The sequence below is a fragment of the Xyrauchen texanus genome, chromosome 44 (assembly GCF_025860055.1).
Source record: "Xyrauchen texanus isolate HMW12.3.18 chromosome 44, RBS_HiC_50CHRs, whole genome shotgun sequence".
Lineage (NCBI taxonomy): Eukaryota > Metazoa > Chordata > Actinopteri > Cypriniformes > Catostomidae > Xyrauchen > Xyrauchen texanus.
This window is the reverse complement of record NC_068319.1, coordinates 22,263,491-22,283,863: the sequence shown is the minus strand read 5'-3', so window position 1 is coordinate 22,283,863 and position 20,373 is coordinate 22,263,491. Positions and strand designations below refer to the sequence as shown.

The 20,373-nt window shown below is 43.5% G+C and overlaps 1 protein-coding gene across 1 annotated transcript in view; it reads left to right on the top strand.

The window, feature by feature from the left end:
* Positions 1 to 15,070: 15,070 nt before the first annotated feature.
* Positions 15,071 to 20,373, top strand: part of LOC127636690 (PHD finger protein 24-like) — a 50,689-nt gene continuing 45,386 nt past the window's right edge. The window contains exon 1 of the mRNA XM_052117357.1: positions 15,071 to 15,397. The gene's annotated coding sequence lies outside the window, so the exon portion shown is untranslated. The remainder of the gene's footprint in view (positions 15,398 to 20,373) is intronic.

Genomic DNA, 20,373 nt, shown 5'->3' with positions numbered 1-20,373 from the left:
CCACCCCTCACCCTCCATGGGTAACGGGAAGTATTTAGTGTAATAACCTAACTCTCTCTCTGGAAGGGGAACACATACCATGGCCCCTTTAACCAGGAGAATGAGTTTTTTTTTTACAAAAAAAAGAAATCCGGTTTACGGTAGTGAGAACACGCCGTTGAAACACGGAAAAGCGGCGAGTGAATTAAATCCTGACGCCCTTATAAGACCCACAGAAAAGAATATATCCGGCAGGAGTTTCCATGGTGCCAGGATCTCTGAGATGGGTATTATATTTTAACACTTCCTGTTGAGGGGTTGTCGGGTGTTTCGCGTCCTGAATAAAATGCAGGAACAGCGAAAACACCCAATTTTGATGGAAGCCTCTGCAACCCGAAACACCAAGAGGTGGCGGGAATGGGGGGCTTCGAGGGGGTACTGGGAGGGGTGAAGTGAAACACGCGCCCCGTCCCGAGGAGAGCTACCCCCTAATCTAGGTGCAAGACCGTCAGGGTTTTCTGTTGGGTCTTGCTTCGGGGCTGGCGAGGGCGGCGAGACTGTCCCCAATCCCTGGGAGGAGGAGCACGACTCGCCACGCTTTATTTTTGAGCCTCCCTTCAGTCAGGACCGAGGCGGGTCTGCGGCTTGCTCGTCAAGCGCAGAACCCACACTCAGGTCGTCCAGGGGGTCAGCCTGGTACGCCTGTAAAACAGCATAGTGTGCAGAGCAGCACCAGCCTGACCTGCTGCTTGATAAGCCCTTCCCACTAAAGTGGAGGTTGTCCTACAAGGCTTTGAGGGGAGAGAGGGCTTCTTAAATGATGATGCCGAGCCCGGCGAGAGATAGCCCGCAAGCGTCTCTTCGACCGGCGGCATCACTGAATACCGGCGTGCCTCAGCACCCACGATAGTCGAATATAATGACGTCGAGGGTATGTGAACACGGGAAGAAAATATATATATATATAATTTTTTTTTTTTTGGGGTTCTCCATGAGCGAAAAAGCTCTTCATGGAGGTTATCAAAGAAGGGAAGGGACCCATGAGGCGTTCCCTTTCTTAGACTGGAAGATAAAATATATCCCCTAATTTGGAGCGTTTGGGGGTCTCTTTTTCGCATGGCCAGTCCAATCTGGCAACCGCACGAGTAACAACATCGAGCAATTTCCTCTGTAGATTTTTTATCGCGGACGGAAAGCTCGGAGGCGGGAAGAGAATCACGATCCACCTCATGAAGAAGCGTCGAGATCATGTGTGAAGGACCAGCTGGGTTTGGGGAGAGAGTGAGAGAAAGGGATCAACCCGTCTCTTGCTCCTCAGCCACATCCATGCAAGAGCCCCACAAACTATTTTTTATTTTTTTTTCGTGAGTGCTGACTCCCAGAAGCAAGCGAGGCGAGCACGACGCACTCTGCCTGTTAAAGCAAATCGCAGTGCTCGCACCCGCCCTGCTGCAACGCGAGAGCAGTGTGCTCTTACCCCCAAACAAACAGAGCAAAGACTGATGTGTGTCGTCTTCAGCTATAGAGCGGAAGAGGGGAACACGCACCGTTTGCGGCTTTCAGTCATTCTCTCTTTTTCTAAACAGAAGAGAACAACGTTCACTGCACACTGCCTATCTGATTCTAACTTCTAACAGAGGAAAGAAAGTTTTGACAGGGTTTGTGAAACACACAGAAACAGAATCGCTCTGAAAAAGAGTTTCTGACGACACCTGGTGACGTATCCATTTATAGCCTGGCCTCAGGTGCATCTAATGATTACATCAGCCGAGGCTATAAATTCCGGTCAATGTTCATTGACGTGTTCTACACATTATTCAGCTCGGCTCACAGCTAAAGCTGTTCCCCGTAGCGCTTAGCAGCGCAACATCATAGTGAAGCTTTTGTAAAGGAATCTACATGTAAAAGCCTCAAGTTGAGTAATATTGTGTTTGGAAAAAAAATGCAAATACACATGGATTGTTTGAAAGGTATTGCAAATGTATTTAGAAATTCAAACAAATTCAGGCTCACACACACATTTTTTTAAGATGAACCAATCACGTGAACAATAACGTAACTAACCTAAATGGCCAATGAAAAAGCAGCGGTCGTTCGCGCACTCAATTAGGCAATATATACTAGGCTTCAAATTTGAATAGCTTACAAACGGTCATTTGATTTCAAATGACCGAACAAAAACGACCACAGCTCGGCCACCTGAACTGAACCGAAGAAAAACGGCGTCAAAAACAGCCACTTTTTAAAAATTAATTACGGTCATTAGTGTGAGCCCTGAGCACTAATTATGCGCCTAATTATGTATTCCGCGTTATGTACAGAAAAAGCCGGTGAAAGCGCCTCTATTTTGTGCTGAAAATTCTCCGCCTCTTAAAAGCATGTGTAACTTAGGAAGCGGCTCTCCTGGCATATCCTCCTGGTGAAGTAGCAGCAGTAATCCGAGCAAGACGAAGACATAGGCTAAGGAGAAGAGCTGAAAAGATTTTTGCGCAGGCCGCCTGTTGAGTACCTCTGAGTAACGCCCCCATTTGTGCCTGAGCCCCCCTCTTTGCTGCCTCGTTCACACCGCCCCCCAACACTGTCCAAACGCCCCCGTTGAGAAATGCTGGTCTAGATGAATCTAGGGAGTCCGTAGTCTCTGGGGAAACACTGACAAGATCAGACAATGACTGAGTGTGAGAGCGGGGTATACATGAATTCCTTGATTAGTCACTGATGATGTGCGGGTGTGAGTGAAAACTTGCCCCTTAAAGGGCAACTCCTGGCGCCCAAAGATGGAGGAGGGCAGGAGGAAACAGATGACAGAGGAGGATCCTGGAGGACTTGGCGGATGATCCGGTGGCCAGGGAGGAGGAGCTAATGTCCTGGATGCAGCCAGCGGAGGAGAAATGAGCATAGGTGGATCTGGATGCAGAGCATCAGGAGTAAGAGCAGGCTGAGTCGTAGGAGGTGGAGTTTCGGGTGTTAAAAGTGGAGCCGTGGAAGACTCTGAGGGCAGAGCCACGGGAGGCAGAGCTGTTGTGACCTCAAGGGACGAGGTCATGGAAGGCGGACCCGTGGAAGGCGGAGCCATGGGTGCCTCGAGGGACAGTGCCATGGAAGGTGGCACTGGTGGACACACAGACACAGAGTGGTTCCACTTGATTGAAACAAGTTCTCTTAACAAAACAGAATCAATTTAAACCCAATAAAACAGACCATGTAAAACTAACTTGAATGAATGGTGTTCGTTTAGCTTGAATCAGTTAGGTTCTCCTACATATAAGCCTTGTTGTCTCATTTAGACTACAGTGGATATAAAAAGTATACACACCCCTGTTAAAACCACAGGTTTTTGTGGTTTAAAAAAATTAAACAAAAATAAATCATATCAAACTTTTTGCACCTTTAATGTAAAAATTACAACCTATGCAATGCCACTGAAAACCAAAGTGACACAGTTCAGAGAAAAAAATGTAAACCCAGACAACCCATCTCTGGGTTGCTTTTAAATCCTTGCAGATCTTGGAGATGTCACCACCTCTGAAAAGCCAAGCCAATGTTGATTCTGGGTTTATTACGTACTCTGTCATTTTCAGTTTTTGCTTTTAGACTCTGCTCTGTTCGGAGTTTCTTTGTTTTTACAAAGTGATTCTCTGAAGGTTTGGCATTTTGAATGATACATGGTACATTTTTCTAATTCGTTGTGAAAGCAAACTTTCAGCTTCAAGCTACTCCCACACCATACTCACACTACAGTAGCCGGAGCTTATTTTCTTTGTGTACGGATATGACATGAACACGTACACACGAATGACGTGTGTATGCAATTTACCACGAAATCACATACATACGGCATACAGTTACAATTCTAAAATATTTAAAATATAATATCATTATCATAAGTTTATCAAAGTGTATTCAGGTAAAGACATGGTTTCGAAGATGGATTTTTGTTGCACTCATTAATAACATTTTGTGATTTTTTAACAAAAAAGTTACATAGTTTATCTTTAATTAAAATATTTATACAACTTAATTAAACATATGTTTTTGAAATCATGAATATGCTTTGTATTAACTTATTTTTTAAAGCCACGTTAACTTAATAATTAAACTATATAATTTTAGGTGACTTAAAATGTGCTAGTAGTCTTAAAAATGTTTTGCAAATTTTTTTCCCCTTCTGTCGCTCTCTCCATGTTGTGTCAGAGAAGCGACACTAGGGGTCTCTCTTGAGCGCCGATATTCACCTCTGGACTATGAAAAAAGGCCAATGAGAGTTATCAACCAGTATTTGCATGTCCCGCCCCCGGACATACGGGTATTTAAGCCCGTTAATTCAGAAAATTTCTTTGGAGCCGATGGTCGTGCATGCAGTCTGCTGCGAGTTACACACCAAGTTCCTGTTTAATCCTCTGACACTCTGCATGCTGTTGGATCTGACGGCACACAACAGCGGCTTTCTCATTCGTGCACGGCGTGCATTCTTGCTCCTGGGCACTTCGACAGCACAGACAACTCGAAAGAGTTATTCTAAAAGAGTGAATTTCACTCTAAAAGAGCAAAACACAGCGGCGTTGAACGTCCTTCTCAGGACGCGTCTTTTTAAAGACAATTTTCCGCATCAGTGTAGTTTCTGGGTGCGATCACACGCAGGCAGCGTTTTTATGAATGGTCTATGTTTTCAGTACGAGAACATAGCCATGACAGCATTGCGGTCGTAGGCTTTTTCTTGTAGTGAGAAAAAGCCGCTTCAGCCACTTCAGCCGCCCCCCGTGCCTTGCCTCCTTCCTACGGGATTGAGGCAGGCGCCGCGGGCGATGAAAACGATCTGGGGACAGTGACGGGCTCCGTTTCGCCGGGTGAACCCCCTCGAAACCCCCCGCCTCCCCGTCCGGTCCCTTGAGCAGCCTACCGTCCGGTCCCTTGAGCTCCCCGGCATTGGATGATGACATCACCGCTGCATCGGAGAGCGTAACAGCGGCGCCGGATGCGGATAACTCGCCTGGGCCACCACCTTCGGGTCTCCGCCCAGTCTGAGCCTGACGCAAGAAGGTCCGCTATGCTTCCCCGGGCTTAATTGGTTCCGCGGGCATGTGCGCCGCTCACAGCCGCGCCCCCCCCGGATTCCTTCCCGGATGTGCATGACGAGCTGAGCAAGCCCAGCTTCCTTGCTACCCTCGGTGGTAGAACGGTCCCAGACCGCTCCCCCCTGCACGCCATGGCCCCCTCCTGCAAGTCCACCAGGCCAGGGCACTTCAAATCTGCACTTGGGTGGTCCTGTTCTTGATGTGCTGCAGGAACTGCACTCAAACAGGCGATGGCCACTCCGTGGTCCAGAAACGCAACGATGGACAGGCAGTACGGGAGGCAGACAAAGCACGCTTTCTCAAACGCCCCCGTCTCCCAGCTCCGTCCATTCGGCGACACCACTTGACGACTTCACCCAGCAGTCCTCAGTGGTGAAGAAACAGACGAAGGCTATTTTCAAGCAAAAAGAGCATCCTGCCCTGCCGCAAACCTGCCGCCAGGGGCCATGCCCTGTCTGCTCACCGAAGGCGTCCTCCTGCGGCTTTCAAGAAAGAAAGAAAGTGGTGCTCCGCCTCAACTAACAAGTGAGTGGGCCCAGCTCTCAACCCCAGCGTTGAGCTCCCCGCAGAAGTTGGACGCCCAACGTCTCATGGACCCCCTTGAGGACCCAGAAGGCTCCCAGGCACTCCTGAGATGACAGACCCAGAGACCGAGAATTTAGCTCCGGAGCTGGTAAGACCACTCCGTTCCCCGGTGGAGGGCCGGGAGGAGAATTTTTTGTTAAATTCTTTACACTCTATAGAGCTATTTCCTTGTTGTCTCTGGGGTCACCTGGCCCGCAAATGCCGTTCTCACGGCACTCTGCTTTCAGGCCTCAACAGTCCCGGCTCCATGGACGCGGTGTCCCTGCCTTCAGCGCCACGACTGTTCCCCTGCCGGCCGGTTCAGACGAGTCCAGAGGACGCCAACATCAGACCTCCTCCTCAGTCACGAACCCGCCCCCTGCCGGATGCGCGGAGCAAGGTAAGTGCTTTGAGTTTATTCTCAGCACCAGAGCCTCGGGACGCCACGTTGCCTCCCGACGCCGCGTTACCTGTTCCGCACCGCTGCGAAGCCCCGCCGGGTACATCCAAAAAACTCGTCCCCTTGGTGCCCCTAGCACGGAGTTTAGAGGCGTGGCTTTCACTGCCCGACCCGTCACGCTGGCTGCACCGGACCATTTGACTCGGTTACGCAATTCAGTTTGCCAGGTCTCCGGCCCCCTTCGTGGGCGTACATTTTTCCGCAGTACACGGCCAACATGCCCATTCCTTGCACGAAGAAATTGCCTCCCTTCTTTTAAAGGACGCGATAGAGCCTGTCCCTCCAACCGAAATGAAGAAGGGTTTCTACGGCGGCGGCTTACGACCGATCTTGGACCTGCGAGTTTTCAATCGGACCTTGTCCAAACTCCCGTTCAAAATGCTCACCCAGAAACAATTTCTATCTGGCGTCCGGCATCTAGATTGGTTCACAGCGGTAGACCTGAAGGACACGTACTTCCACGTCTCAATTCGCCCTCGACATCGACCCTTCCTAAGGTTCGCGTTCGACGGCCAGGCGTATCAGTACAAAGTCCTCCCCTCCGGCCTGTCTCTGTCCCCTCGCGTCTTCACGAAAGTCGCAGAGGCAGCTCTTGCCCCGCTCCGAGAAGCCGGCATACGCATACTCAATTACCTCGACGACTGGCTCATACTGGCCCACTCCCGAGAGTTACTATGCGCACACAGAGACCAGGTACTCAGCCACCTCAGCCGTTTGGGGCTTCAGGTCAACTGGGAAAAGAGCAAGCTCTCCCGGTCCAGAGCATCTCTTTTCTCGGTCTGGAGTTAGACTCAGTCCCAATGACAGCACGTCTCTCCAACGAGCGTGCTCAGTCAGTGCTGAAATGCCTCGCTTCCTTCAAGCCAGGTGCCGTGGTCCCGCTAAAACGTTTCCAACAGCTCCTGGGCATATGGCATCCTCCGTGGCGGCCGCGCCGCTGGGGTTGATGCATATGAGACCACTTCAGCACTGGCTCCGGACTCGAGTCCCGAGACGAGCATGGCGCCGCGGCACGCACAACGTAAAAGTTACCTCTGCCTGCCGCCAAACCTTCAAACCCTGGACAGACCTCTGCTTTCTAAGGGCAGGAGTACCCTTGCAGCAGGTGTCCCGACGCGTTCTGGTCACAACCGACGCCTCCAAATTGGGTTGGGGCGCCGTATGCAACGGGCGCGCAGCCGCAGGCCGGTGGAACCGAGGCCCGCTGCGCTGGCACATCAACTGCCTAGTCGGTCCAGCTGATTTGGGACCGGTTCGGCAAGGCTCAGGTAGACCTGTTTGCCTCCCAAGAAACCTCCCACTGCCCGCTCTGGTATGCCCGGACAGAGGCTCCCCTCGGGGCAGACGCGTTGGCACACAGCTGGCTGGAGCTCGCAATACACATTTCCCCCAGTGAGCCTTCTTGCACAGGTGCTATGCAAGGTCAGGGAGGACGAGGAGCAAGTCATTCTGGCAGCCCCTTACTGGCCCACCCGGACTTGGTTTTCGGACCTCACGCTCCTCACGACAGCCCCTCCCTGGCGAATTCCCCTGAGGAAGGACCTTCTTTCTCAGGGACGGGGCATGCTCTGTTACCCGCACCCAGACCTCTGGAACCTCCACGTCTGGCCCTTGGACGGGATGTGGAAGATCTAGCCGGCCTACCACCGACCGTCATAGATACAATTAATCAAGCCAGAGCCCCCTCTACCAGGCATCTCTACGCTCTAAAGTGGCGTCTGTTCGCGGACTGGTGTTCTTCCCGAGCCGAAGACCCGCAGAAGTGCGCAGTTAGGTCAGTGCTCGTGTTTCTTCAGGAGGGGCTGGAGAGGAGGCTGTCCCCCTCCACCCTCAAGGTGTATGTCGCCGCTATCGCGGCCCACCACGACACGGTAGACGGCAAGTCTCTTGGTAAGCACAACTTAATCGTCAGGTTCCTAAAAGGTGCCCGGAGGATAACTCCCTCCCGGCCTAACCTGTTCCCCTCCTGGGATCTCTCGGTCGTCCTTACGGGACGAACCCCATTCGAGCCACTTGACTCAGCTGGACTCAGGGCCCTCTCTCTCAAGACTGCCCTGCTGATCGCGCTCGCTTCCATCAAGAGGGTCGGGGACCTGCATGCATTCTCTGTTAGCGACGCTTGCCTGGAGTTCGGTCCGGCAAATACTTTCGTGATCCTAAGACCGCGACCGGGCTATGTGCCCAAGGTTCCTACCACGCCCTTCAGGGAAGCAGGTGGTGAACCTGCAAGCGCTGCCCCGGGAGGAGGCAGACCCAGCCCTTTCACTGCTGTGTCCAGTACGTGCTTTACATATTTATCTGGACCGCACACAGAGCACCAGACACTCTGAGCAGCTCTTCGTCTGCTTTGGGGGACAGCAGAAAGGGAATGCTGTCTCCAAGCAGAGACTCGCCCACTGGGTTGTCGACGCCATTTCCCTGGCTTATCACACCCAGGCCGTGCCCCCCCCTTGCGGGTCCAAGCTCACTCCACCAGGATTGTTGCATCCTCATGGGCACTGGCTAGGGGCACTGCCCTAGCAGACATTTGTAGAGCAGCGGGCTGGGCAACACCTAACACTTTTGCGAGATTCTACAATCTCCGAGTTGAGTCAGTATCGTCCTGTGTTTTCTCAGGTTCCGAGCCCGTAGAACTCGGTGGCACGCCCACGATCTGACCAGGTGAATCGCTTGCACCTAGTGCCCTTCCCCCTAACCAGGGGAAACAGTGCGCCTTCATTCCCAAGAGATCTCAGGTTTGGGACACTGGTTGATTCCTCCCTAGCCCTCGTGGGTCGCAGTTCAGCTGAGGAACTCGCTGACCCAAGCCACTGCGGGTACCGCAAGCTACCCTGTACTGCAGCGGTGTCAAACTCAATTCCAGCCCGGGCCACTTCAGCATTATATATGCCCTCAAAGGGCCAGTGGAAAATCTGATTTGGTAGCAACCATGCAATATCCAATAATATTGCATATTGTGTGCATTTAAAATGCCCATTTGTCAATAAAGCATTGAATTTGAGGTTGGGATGTATATGTAAATTATTATATTTACAGTAACATCTGTGAGAATATTAATGCCTAATCTGTCTAGGGCTAAATTTAAATATTTTGACAGAGCAACTAAAATGGGTCTCCTCTATAGATGTCTTTCATCAGGCTCCTACTTATTAAAGTAGTCATTTTGCTTTTATGAAAGCAAACAAACCCAGTTACATTTTCCTACAATCATACAGCATTATTATAGAGACCAGATTTTACACAGACGGAAAACTGATAGCTTGGTTCATAATAATTATGAAAATTATGGGAGAACGGTAAAGAAGAACAGTAATCTAAATACATTTAGAAACTATTACTGGCAAAACATCATAATTAATACAGTTAGTGTTTTTACAGTAAATCTGTGGTAAATGTTTGTAATGTATATGATGTGTATGTGGAGTGAAAATTTTTCTGATTCATGTGTCCTTTAATTTTTTCATGATTTCTCCGTCATTGCTGTTTATAATGGCAGGGCTGTTTAACATGGTTTAAAAGTAGTTTAATCAATTATACATTTGAAGTTTTGCATTATAATTCAAATGTGGTTCGTTATCCTTACCACGCTTGACACAAGCACTGCTTATAAGGTGTGGTGGTGGCGTAGTGGGCTAAGGCACACAACTGTTAATCAGAAGGTTGCTGGTTTGATCCTCACAGCCGCCACCACCATTGTGTCCATGAGCAAGGCACTTAACTCCAGATTGCCCCGGTGGGATTGTCCCTGTAATAAGTGCAGTGTAAGTCGCTTTGGATAAAAGCATCTGCCAAATGCATACATATAAATATATAAATATATTATGGTCTGCACGGCATGTTGCATTCTGGGAAAAATGCATCTGCTCTGTGCTCACGCACCTCTTTGCATTTTTCTCCATTGATCCAGGCAGCAGTTAGCGCTGTTGATAATGATGTGCTGATATACGGTTTGGTCGCACCTTCTCTGCGCTCACACTGCTTGGCCAGAGCTGAAGTTGTTCTGGGTAGCGCTGTTTTGTTTCACTTTTGGAGAGAGTAAAATGCGCTCCAGGGGAAAGCTCATTAATATTCATGGAGAAAGATCTAACTGATTGGTCAGTGAGACTTTCCATTTACCTTCCATCATACATTTTAGAAATCAGCTAACGGGCCAGATAAAATGAGGTGGGCCGGTCTATCAACAGCATATGTGGGAAGAATTCAGGAAAGCCGTTGAAAACTTTTATTTTTGCAGTTTTGTTTGGCAGCGTTAGTGGAACAGAAATTACACACTTCAGCATTAATGCTGACCCCCTAATTTAAATTGTTAATTCATTTTAAAAACCCTCATTGTTTTTGTGCTAATAAAAATCGCTCTGATTAAATTATAATCAGATATAGTTACATTTGTAAAAATGTTAGCTACTTTTTAATAATAGCCTATGTTGTAGTGTTGTAAAAAGTACTTTTTTTCCAAAATGTATCTTGACTAGTTTAGGTATTTGGTAAGCTACAGCTTCAAAGTAGTTTGGGTCAGAACTCTGGCACCTAGAGTCAACAACAAAGGCAACCAAAGAGAAGCATCCATAATTAGTGTCTGTCAGCACTTTTCTCTCATTCATCATATTGTTAGCAGGGAGCTGAATGCCGGGCTCGTCCCCAGAGTACCGCCAAATGAACACTAATGGCCGAGAGATCACGCTGTGGATGGGCTGCTAATGGTGATGGAGCTTGTGCAACGCTGTCCCTGCCATTCATTGTGAAAGCACCTAGTCTGGCTCCACTGTACCTGTGTTCTGGTCAGGAACATTTGTCTGTATTAAAGAGTGGTGAAGCACTTGTTGGCTGCTCTTGAATAATTTCTTACATCTTTTTGGCCCAATCTGAGCTTGACAAAGATGTAGAGTTTTTTCAACCAATAAAACCTAAGATGAAAATTATAACTACAGTGTGTCATGTTTTAAAATGAAATATAAAAAGATAAAACATTATTAAAGCAGAAATGACACACTAGTAACTACCTTAAATTATCTCCCACAATGCCTCTTCGCATCATTAGCTTCCAACTTTCCACTTTGCCTTTCATATCAGTATGTGATCTTCATTTTAAGATCTCAAACTTTATTTTTATTTTTCTCCTGGTGAAAGAACAGAAGGAGATAGCAGGGTGGGGATTTGGCTTGGTACCAGATCTAATTCATAAATGCTTGATCTTCTCTTTCATTTCCTTTTGACAGTATAGGTGTAGTGGTCACTGGGGATCCACTGTTCAATGGGCATTTACCTCACCATCAATTATGTATGCATCTCCATTTGACCCAGCATGCACTTGGACCACATACAGGGAAGTGTTGGACATAACTGCCTATGCATGACTAAAATGAGACTATATAAAATTATATGAAAACTGTGATTAATTCAGAGAAAGCATCCCATGAATATTTAGTGATCATAATTCTTACTTCTAAGCCACATACAAGAACAAAATATGACTAATTAGTGGTCTTGAGATCATTAAATGTTCAAGCCCCATTTGGTGAAACCTAAACCTTTCATGATGATTATTAGCAATAAACCGATATATATTGGTCTGGCAGATTACTCCACTGAAATTTGTTTATTTATTGGATAGCCTATAAACTGGCTTAAACTGTGCTCATATGCCTATAAACATTTCTTTAATTAATTTTGAGTAGGCTAAGTAATGCGTAAAATACATTTTTATTTAATTTCAGCAATTTTGTGTATGGGTCATTGACAATTAATGTTGTCCGTGGTGCTAAAAATTTTAAATCTTTTGAAAATCTAGTCTAAAACATAAAGTATGTTTCAACTTATTTGGTTTCATACAGTTTTAAAAACATTTATAGCATTTTCTAAAAATAAAGATAAAAAAAATAATAAAAAAATATATATATATGTACAAATTTTTATAATATGTCAAGTTGCATAACCACCAAGTAAAAGGTGTTTAAGTATTTTCCTTGCACCTCGAATAAACGTGAGTGTAAAAAAAAAATGTCAAGCATATTTTTCAGGGTAAAAAATATTTGTTAACAAAAATCTTCACACACACACACTCATGAGGGTCTAAAGGCAACCTCTCTGTTTTATATTCACATGACAGCTGAATGGCTACCTGTATGTTGGTTAAACCAGCTGACTTGTGAACAAAAGTAATAATACACAAATAAAATTATAATATTTTAAAATAAAATGGCTTCGGGACTGTTATATGTTGGTCATCAGGGTCAGCGTTGTTCAGTTAGCTTTCTTCTGGCTCCATGATGTCACCACTTGTGATGCAGATGTTGTGCAGTACAGCACAACAAGCTATGACCTCTGGAGCAAACACTGGCAAAACTTCAAGGGCCTTGAAGAAGATGGATTGCCCATCCACAATCTCTTAATTATGGGCCGAACTTTTGCATGGTGGGAGTTGAAACGACGCTGACTTGTATTCTAGAGTCACTCTCTCTATGGTGTAATAAGAAAGATTGGGTGGCTAGGGCAGGGGTAAACTCCCATCTCCTAAGATGTGGTGTCTCTCTGGTTGGTACATTGAGCTGTTCTTGAGCACTCTAGAGTCATGGACAGATCCCAAAATCACGACCCAGCCCTGCCCTCCACCCTGTCACATTCCTCCCTCGTTCTCTCAGACCGGGGAGCCCCTGGCATGATGTACACCCCCCCCCCCTTCCCTTTAAAAGAAAGGGAAAAAGCCAAAGCGTAATGGCAGTGGGGGAGAGAAAGGAGAGAGAGAGAGAGAGAGAGAAAAAACACTTACTCGCCTGTTCTCCGATGCTCCGGTCCTCGGCCACTCCTCCACCCTCTAATGGACGACAGTCATGCTTCCCTGAATGGATCGGAGGCAGTCCCCTGGCCCCTTGCGGACGGAACGCCCTGCCGCGTTCTCGGGGAACAGAAGGGGTCTCCTGCTGCAGGTGGTCGGCTGGGAGCCCCTCCACGCTCGCAGTCGGCAGTCCTCTCTTAACCCCGCCGCATTTAGCGGCTGGTAAGGGTCTCCCCCGCCCCTGGCAGCGACCCTGACCGCTCCAGTTGGTCGGCTAGGAGCCCCTTCTCCCCTCGCGGTCGCCGGTCGCCATTAAAATAAATTTTTAGGACACTTTGTCAAGTTAAATATAGTTTAATATTTACAACACATCTTGAGATCCCTTAGTTCGGATTTGCGCTCCATCAAGTGTTTTGAACACAAGAACGTAACGCATGTTTGTGTTGTTCTGCTGCTCAATGATGTTTTTCTTCACTGTGTAAACTGTGCATTGCCATACAGCTGAAGTTTCATTTACTGCCCTCTGGAGTAAACAGGTGTTACTACAAGCTTGCATTTCTCAGGAATCTTCCATATGACTGTCCGGCAGTACGAATTTTTTTAACATGTTATTTTTAGTCAAATTAATCGCACTGATTTAACACGTTAAATCGACAGCCCTAATATATATATACACACTGGTGGCCAAAAATTTTGAATAATGTACAGATTTTGCACTTATTGAAAGAAATTGGTACTTTTATTCACCAAAGTGGCATTTAACTGATCACAATGTATAGTCAGGACATTAATCAATCAACGTGAAACATTACAATTTTGAAAAAACTACTTTATAGAGTTCTCATCAAATAATCCTCCATGTCCAGCAATGACAGCTTTACAGATCCTTGGCATTCTAGCTGTCAGTTTGTCCAGATACTTGGTAATGTGACATTTCACCCCACACTTCCTGTAGCACTTGTCATAGATGTGACTGTCTTGTCGGACACTTCTCACGCACATTACAGTCTAGCTGATCCCACAAAAGCTCAATGGGGTTAAGATCCATAACACTCTTTTCCAATTATCTGTTGTTCAATGTCTGTGTTTCTTTGCCCACTCTAACCTTTTCTTTTTGATTTTCTGTTTCAAAAGTGGCTTTTTCTTTGCAATTCTTCCCATAAGGCCTGCACCCCTGAGTCTTCTCATTACTGTTGTATATGAAACTGGTGTTCAGTGGGTAGAATTCAATGAAGCTGTCAGCTGAGGACATGTGAAGCGTCTATTTCTCAAACTAGAGACTCTGATGTACTTATCCTCTTGTTTAGTTGTACATCTAGCCTTACACATCTCTTTCTGTCCTTGTTAGAGTCAGTCTTTGAAGACTGTAGTGTTCACCTTTGTACGAAATCTTCAGTTTATGGCAATTTCAAGCATTGTATAGCCTTCATTCCTCAAAACAATGACTGACTGATGAGTTTGTAGAGAAAGCTGTTTTTTTTTTTTGCCATTTTTGACCTAATATTGATCTTAATACATGCCAGTATATTGCATACTGTGGCAATTCAAAAACAAACACAAATACAATGTTAAGCTTCATTTAACCAAGTGATTTTCTAGTGCCAAATTAATAATTTAGCATGATTACTCGAGGATAAGGTGTTGGAGTGATGGCTGTTGGAAATGAGGCCTGTCTAGATTTAATAAAAATTACTTTTTTTCAAATAGTGATGTTTATTACATAAGTAATGTCCTGACTATACTTCAGTGGAAAGCCACTTGATTTAAAGTACCGATTTCCTTCCGAAACAGCAAAATATTTAAGTGAAATATCCTGTTAATAGATCAGTACAAAAAAAATCACGTCATTGACCCATAGTGTATACTGTACATACATATGTGCTATCACTATTACTTGTGTCTATATATGATTTGAAAACATCCGTTAGATATTGGCACTGAAAAACCCATATCGGTCAACCACTAATGATTATTACAAAAATTAACAAGGGAATTATTCTTAATTTCTCATAAACCAGAAATATTAAAACAATGTTTGCATCCATATTCTACGTAATGGCTCATTGCATCCCCCGGTGCAAACGTCATTTCAGCAGACCAATGAAACGTCTCATTTGGTGGTTGAAAACATGTTCCCCAAGAGGCTAAAAGAACACTTGAACCTTAAATCAAGTAGCCTAGACAGTTGAATCCGCAGATACTACTTTTAACAGGGCTCTTTCCGTGTTTACTGGAGCCGTAGGTATACCAGAGCAAAGTTACACTTGTCATTCACATTCTGAAGAATTCAGCACCGGAGCTGTCCAGTTATTCTCCGCCTTGATGCAAGACGCTTCATTGAGTTCGCGCGTCATCAAACAACGCTGTTTTTCTTCGCTTGCGGAATATATGGTTGAAGGGGTTACACACAATACGTCAAAGCTGTGGTATACCGAGGCGCATAGCATTCACTGACGAAAGCGAACCCTTTGAAATGACTGCTGGCAGTGCGTAAAAGGAGCAGAAGAAATCAAATCTCAAGTCCCGGAGCGCCACCTGAATCCGTCCCAGGTTTGTCTTAGTTTTATTTTAACTTTGATACTCAAAAAAATCAAGGTAATTGTGATTTTCTATACTCATTATTTTAAAACGTCAATAGGTAAATCTGGCAAGAGGTGCAATTAAGACTGACAAGGTAGAATTTTAACGCGCATTTAAATCGCGTGCCATAAAAGCCTTACTTACTGTGCACGGACGTAAATATCGCGAGCTAGAAAATTCATGCATCAATGTTTTGTGTGTGGGTGCAGAAAAAGACCCGGGCAGCCTATCCCACCCGTGCGATGTAGGTCGGTGTTGTTAGACGGGTGTGGAAGAGAACAACGCATTATTATTACTCCGCTACGTAAACTTTATTATTATTATTATTATTATTATTAATTTTAATTTCTAATTTTAGTTTTAATTAAATTTTTTGCCATTTTGGATGACTGAAATACCGATAGGCTAATATTATTAATGCAATGACTTTTACAACCCTGAATGAATGTTGCATGCTACATGTTTGCTTTAAGAATGAATATTCAATAAAATTATTAAAACAAATTCTAAAGGTGTGTTATGTGCGCGATTAAGTTATGCACATGCTCCCTGCACAGCACCGCAGAGGTGAATTTGCTAGATCAGTTCAGTCTCTCTTAGTAAGACCCCTGTGCATCATATTTGACAGTGTTATGTAGTCATTAAGACAAAGTCTGGTGCTTTGACAAATTCTCTCTAATGTGATCACATTTCAGGGCAAGTAGATGTTTTTTTTTTTTTTTTATCTTCTAGAGACTAGTATTAATTATTATAATATCATTATTAATAACATTGATTATAATAATGAATATTATTCTATTATATCAATATAAAGTCAGTCTGAACAGAACATTATTAATAGGAGATATTTCTCATTAAGTGTACTGAATTCTTTGATAACATTTTCAAAATCAGATGGTTTGTGGCAACTCTGGACAACACTGAACATTTGTTTAACAGTGTTGTGTGTAATCTGATTACAAAGTAATTCGTTACTTTAATCAAATGACACATTAGCCTACAGTTTAAATTCTTGAAATGAAATATCAGTTACAGTTTATTACTTTTAAGTGCATTACTTGAGTTATGTACATTTCTAATATAATATTATTTGACCTAAATCCAAAATTAAAGACTTATTACTCTACAACCCCCCCCCCCCAAAAGATAACAAGGAGGGTCAAGTGTTTGGTATCATTGCAAATATCTTTCCAAAAATGTTTATGATATAGATTATGATACATTCTAAGACTCTCAGCCTAAGAAACTGCTTATTTGACATTATATATCTCTGGATGTAAATATGGTGGTTCAGAATTTTTTGAACCAAGTAATCAAAAGTTATAGCATTACAAAAACGTCTCTATGTGTCAAAAAGTCTCTCCAAACAAAGAAAACATAATAATTGTACATAAGAACTAATTACACATACAAACACAACGATGACCAAAGGTATGCATAGCATGCTGACATGATTTTAGCAATGAGATTTCACAGAATGAGTGCTTTTTGACACAACAAGTCTTCATCGAGTCTGTGTCATATACTTGGTGCCATCATCGATTACCTTGTGTGTGGGCTCCTTTGAAAGACACTCTCCTCTAAATAATGCTATGGTGATATTTTATGTTCTGTTTATTTTTTGTTAAGTTATAAGTGAAAATGCAGCACATAAGAAACACCAACATGTGTGTCTAAGACATATATATATATATATATATATATATATATATATATATATATATATATATATATATATATATATATATATAAATATATTGTTATATATATATATATATAAATATATTATTATATATATATATATATATATATATATATATATATATATATATATATATATATATATATATATATATATATATATATAAAAATATATGACACATGGTAATTTGATGAGTTTGATGTTTTTATTAATGTTTTAATAAAATGATGTTTTATTTTTTTAAATGATCAAAATGGAACACTTTTGATTTGTCTGCAAATTTAAAAGTACAAGTTCAGTTTTGGTCATAATGATCTGTATGCAATGTAAAAGTAGAGCTTCTAAGCTTTCAAATTATACCTATTTTGTGTTGGTAAAGGCTGAAGTTATTAATATATTGATGATTATATTTTCCTGGTGGGCCTATCCGAGCTTAAAGGGTTAAATAATGTACCCCTACACAGGCCATTAATCTATATAGCATTTCCAACTCACCGGGGTCAGAAATGAACCAAAAATGCCTCTGAAAGTGACAAATATTCCCAATATATTCCACATTTCAACCCTAAATATTGCATGTCACTATCCCACATCTTGGGGACCATCCTCCATCTTTTTGTACTCAGTTTTCATCTATCCCTCTTACCCACAATTTACTATGAGTGTCAGCTCTGGATTCCTGCAGACAGTCTCTCTCACAGTGCTCATTGTCAGCTCTTCTCAGAAGATTGCCTGGCACAGACGCCTGACAGAATCTGAATGCCAATGTGGGGGCACCTCTTCCTCTCTAGAGGTATTTACATTCAAATTTCTCCACATTGTGATGCTTCCATGCCCATGGGCCAGCGTGCGAGTGGAATTTCAACCACTGTACTCATAGTTTGGCCCTAACGCTTTGCTTTTGGGCTACTGAGTGTCCAAGGTCAGACACTATGGGACAAAAAAAGCAGGGACAGTATTGTGGAACTCAAATGTACAAGCTCATATGGCACAGAGAGACGTGATTATGTGTTTTGATTTTATTTATGAAGTTTGGCTGCTCACTGTCAGAAGGTAGCCTTAGTGAACTCGTTAGGTTGACTAAGTTTAGACCTTTTCTTCGTGTGCTTGGGGACTGAATATTCACATAAATGGAAAGAATTCCCATGGAAAATAATGATTTGTAGCTTTCCTATTCACAGAACAGTTCACAACAGAAACAGGCGATAAAAGGCAGTGTTTGTTGGGATTCCAGTCAGCAACAACTGACAGTGCAGAGACAATTTGTAAAAACATGGTATGGGTGAAGACCCTGAATCCTGTAGGTGCAGTGCATCACAAACAGTAAGAGACGGACTCAAGACTTTTCACTACAGCCAATAAGTATAACGCTGCTGAATTTAAAGACCCCATGAAATCGAAATTGACGTTTTGTGGCTTTTAGTCCATGTCAGCTTTTAAGACATCCATATGAGAGTGTACTCCCTGGGAAACAGAAAAAAATACTGATTACTTATTCTGAACTAATCAGATTTTATCCAATCAATTTTACTCTAGAAAGAGAATGACCCCTTTTCACCTGCAACTTACTATCAATACATTTTTTATAACATAACCATAATGGCAATACAATAACAGACAAAGAAAGCATATCCAAAGATAAAGAAAACAATCATGAAAAAAGCAAAAATAAAAATCCAACATTAATACAACAGCAAATTCAGATTCATTATATTCTATATACTCCATTCTTGCTGATTTAAGAGATATGATTGCATTAAAGATACATGCTTGTTACACACAAAAATAATTATAAAACAGAGTAGATTTGTAACCGATACTGAACTATCAAAAACCCATAGGCCGATACCGATAATTTGCCATAACTTAAACCAGATCACTGCAGTACTTTGGAATTATCCTTTAAAAATGTACAAAAAAGTACAAAAGCTTTTCACTGTTCTAATATTTAAAGATTTCCATTGATCATGTATTGGATCTGCTGAACACATGCAGTACCGCTGCTCCCTATAAGCAGACTACGCAATCCGCGTAGGGCACCAACTCGCTAGGAGGGCACCAGAAAGTCCACCGGCTGCCCTTGCTCGCACGTTATACGTTATTCAAGGACCCGAAAGCAGTTGCGGAACACAGATGATCGCTTCACGGTCATATCATGCGAACTTCACGTGAAATTCATACTATGCATATGTTGGGCATATTCACAGAAATGTCAACCACATCAAGGACAAATTACAAGTTTTACCAAAGGAATAAAACCCCTTTTACAAAATGATGCATTATAGTAGTATAATGGACAATGGATAATGCCATCCAGACCACTAGAGGGTGCCACTTGCTCATACAGTGCTGACGAGTGCTGAATGCAGACTATATTTTAAAATGCAGCCTTTTAAAGGAGTCATGAAATGCTCCTTTTTTATAGTTGCATCATATTTCCTGAGGTCCACCAATATTGTAAGTAAAGTGTTTTTTATTCTCACCAAAACAGTCACAGTTTAATAACATATGATCATTTTACACCCTGTATTTAGCCCTCTGTCTGAAACACTCGGTTTTGGCCTAAGTGCCTTCTTAAAACTTCAACGTAAATGGCCACTGTTATGATTGGTTTACATCGTGCGGCCCCTTGAAATCAGCCATTTTTGAAACACATTGTATCTGAATATATTAAACTTTTCATCTCAAACACAACTGTTAACACTCACACACTGTCTACACTGGACACGAGAGGCGTCTTGTTTCAAAAAAATAGAAGAACCCATTATAATCGATGCTGTTGCAGCACATCACGGCAACAGTAAACAGGTGTCCAATTCTATTTTGCGCTGGTGCTATTACTGCCGTTGCCAACAACACAAAGGAACATTTTAGAAAGTAAAAAAAAAACTAACACCAAAGCGTTCAATTCTGGTGACTTTGAGATAAGCATTTGTTTTATTTTCTTGAGTATAAGTAGCAGTCATGTAACTATTGGCTAAAGCATTTCTTCCAGTAACCGTTCAGACAGACAGACACGTTTTTGCGCTAAAAAAATCTAAATGCACCACAACGAATAGAGCAGAACGCAGATGTCTCGAGACTCGCTTTTATCAGTTGAAGTTCTTTTAACTCGACACTGCATCTTAAAATGTGACACTGCTGTGAGCGATCCTAAAAACACAGTGAAACGACGCAGTTGTCAAAAGACATCCATCTAGCGAATTCTTACATGGAAAACGATTGAAAAACAACGCGAGTGGAC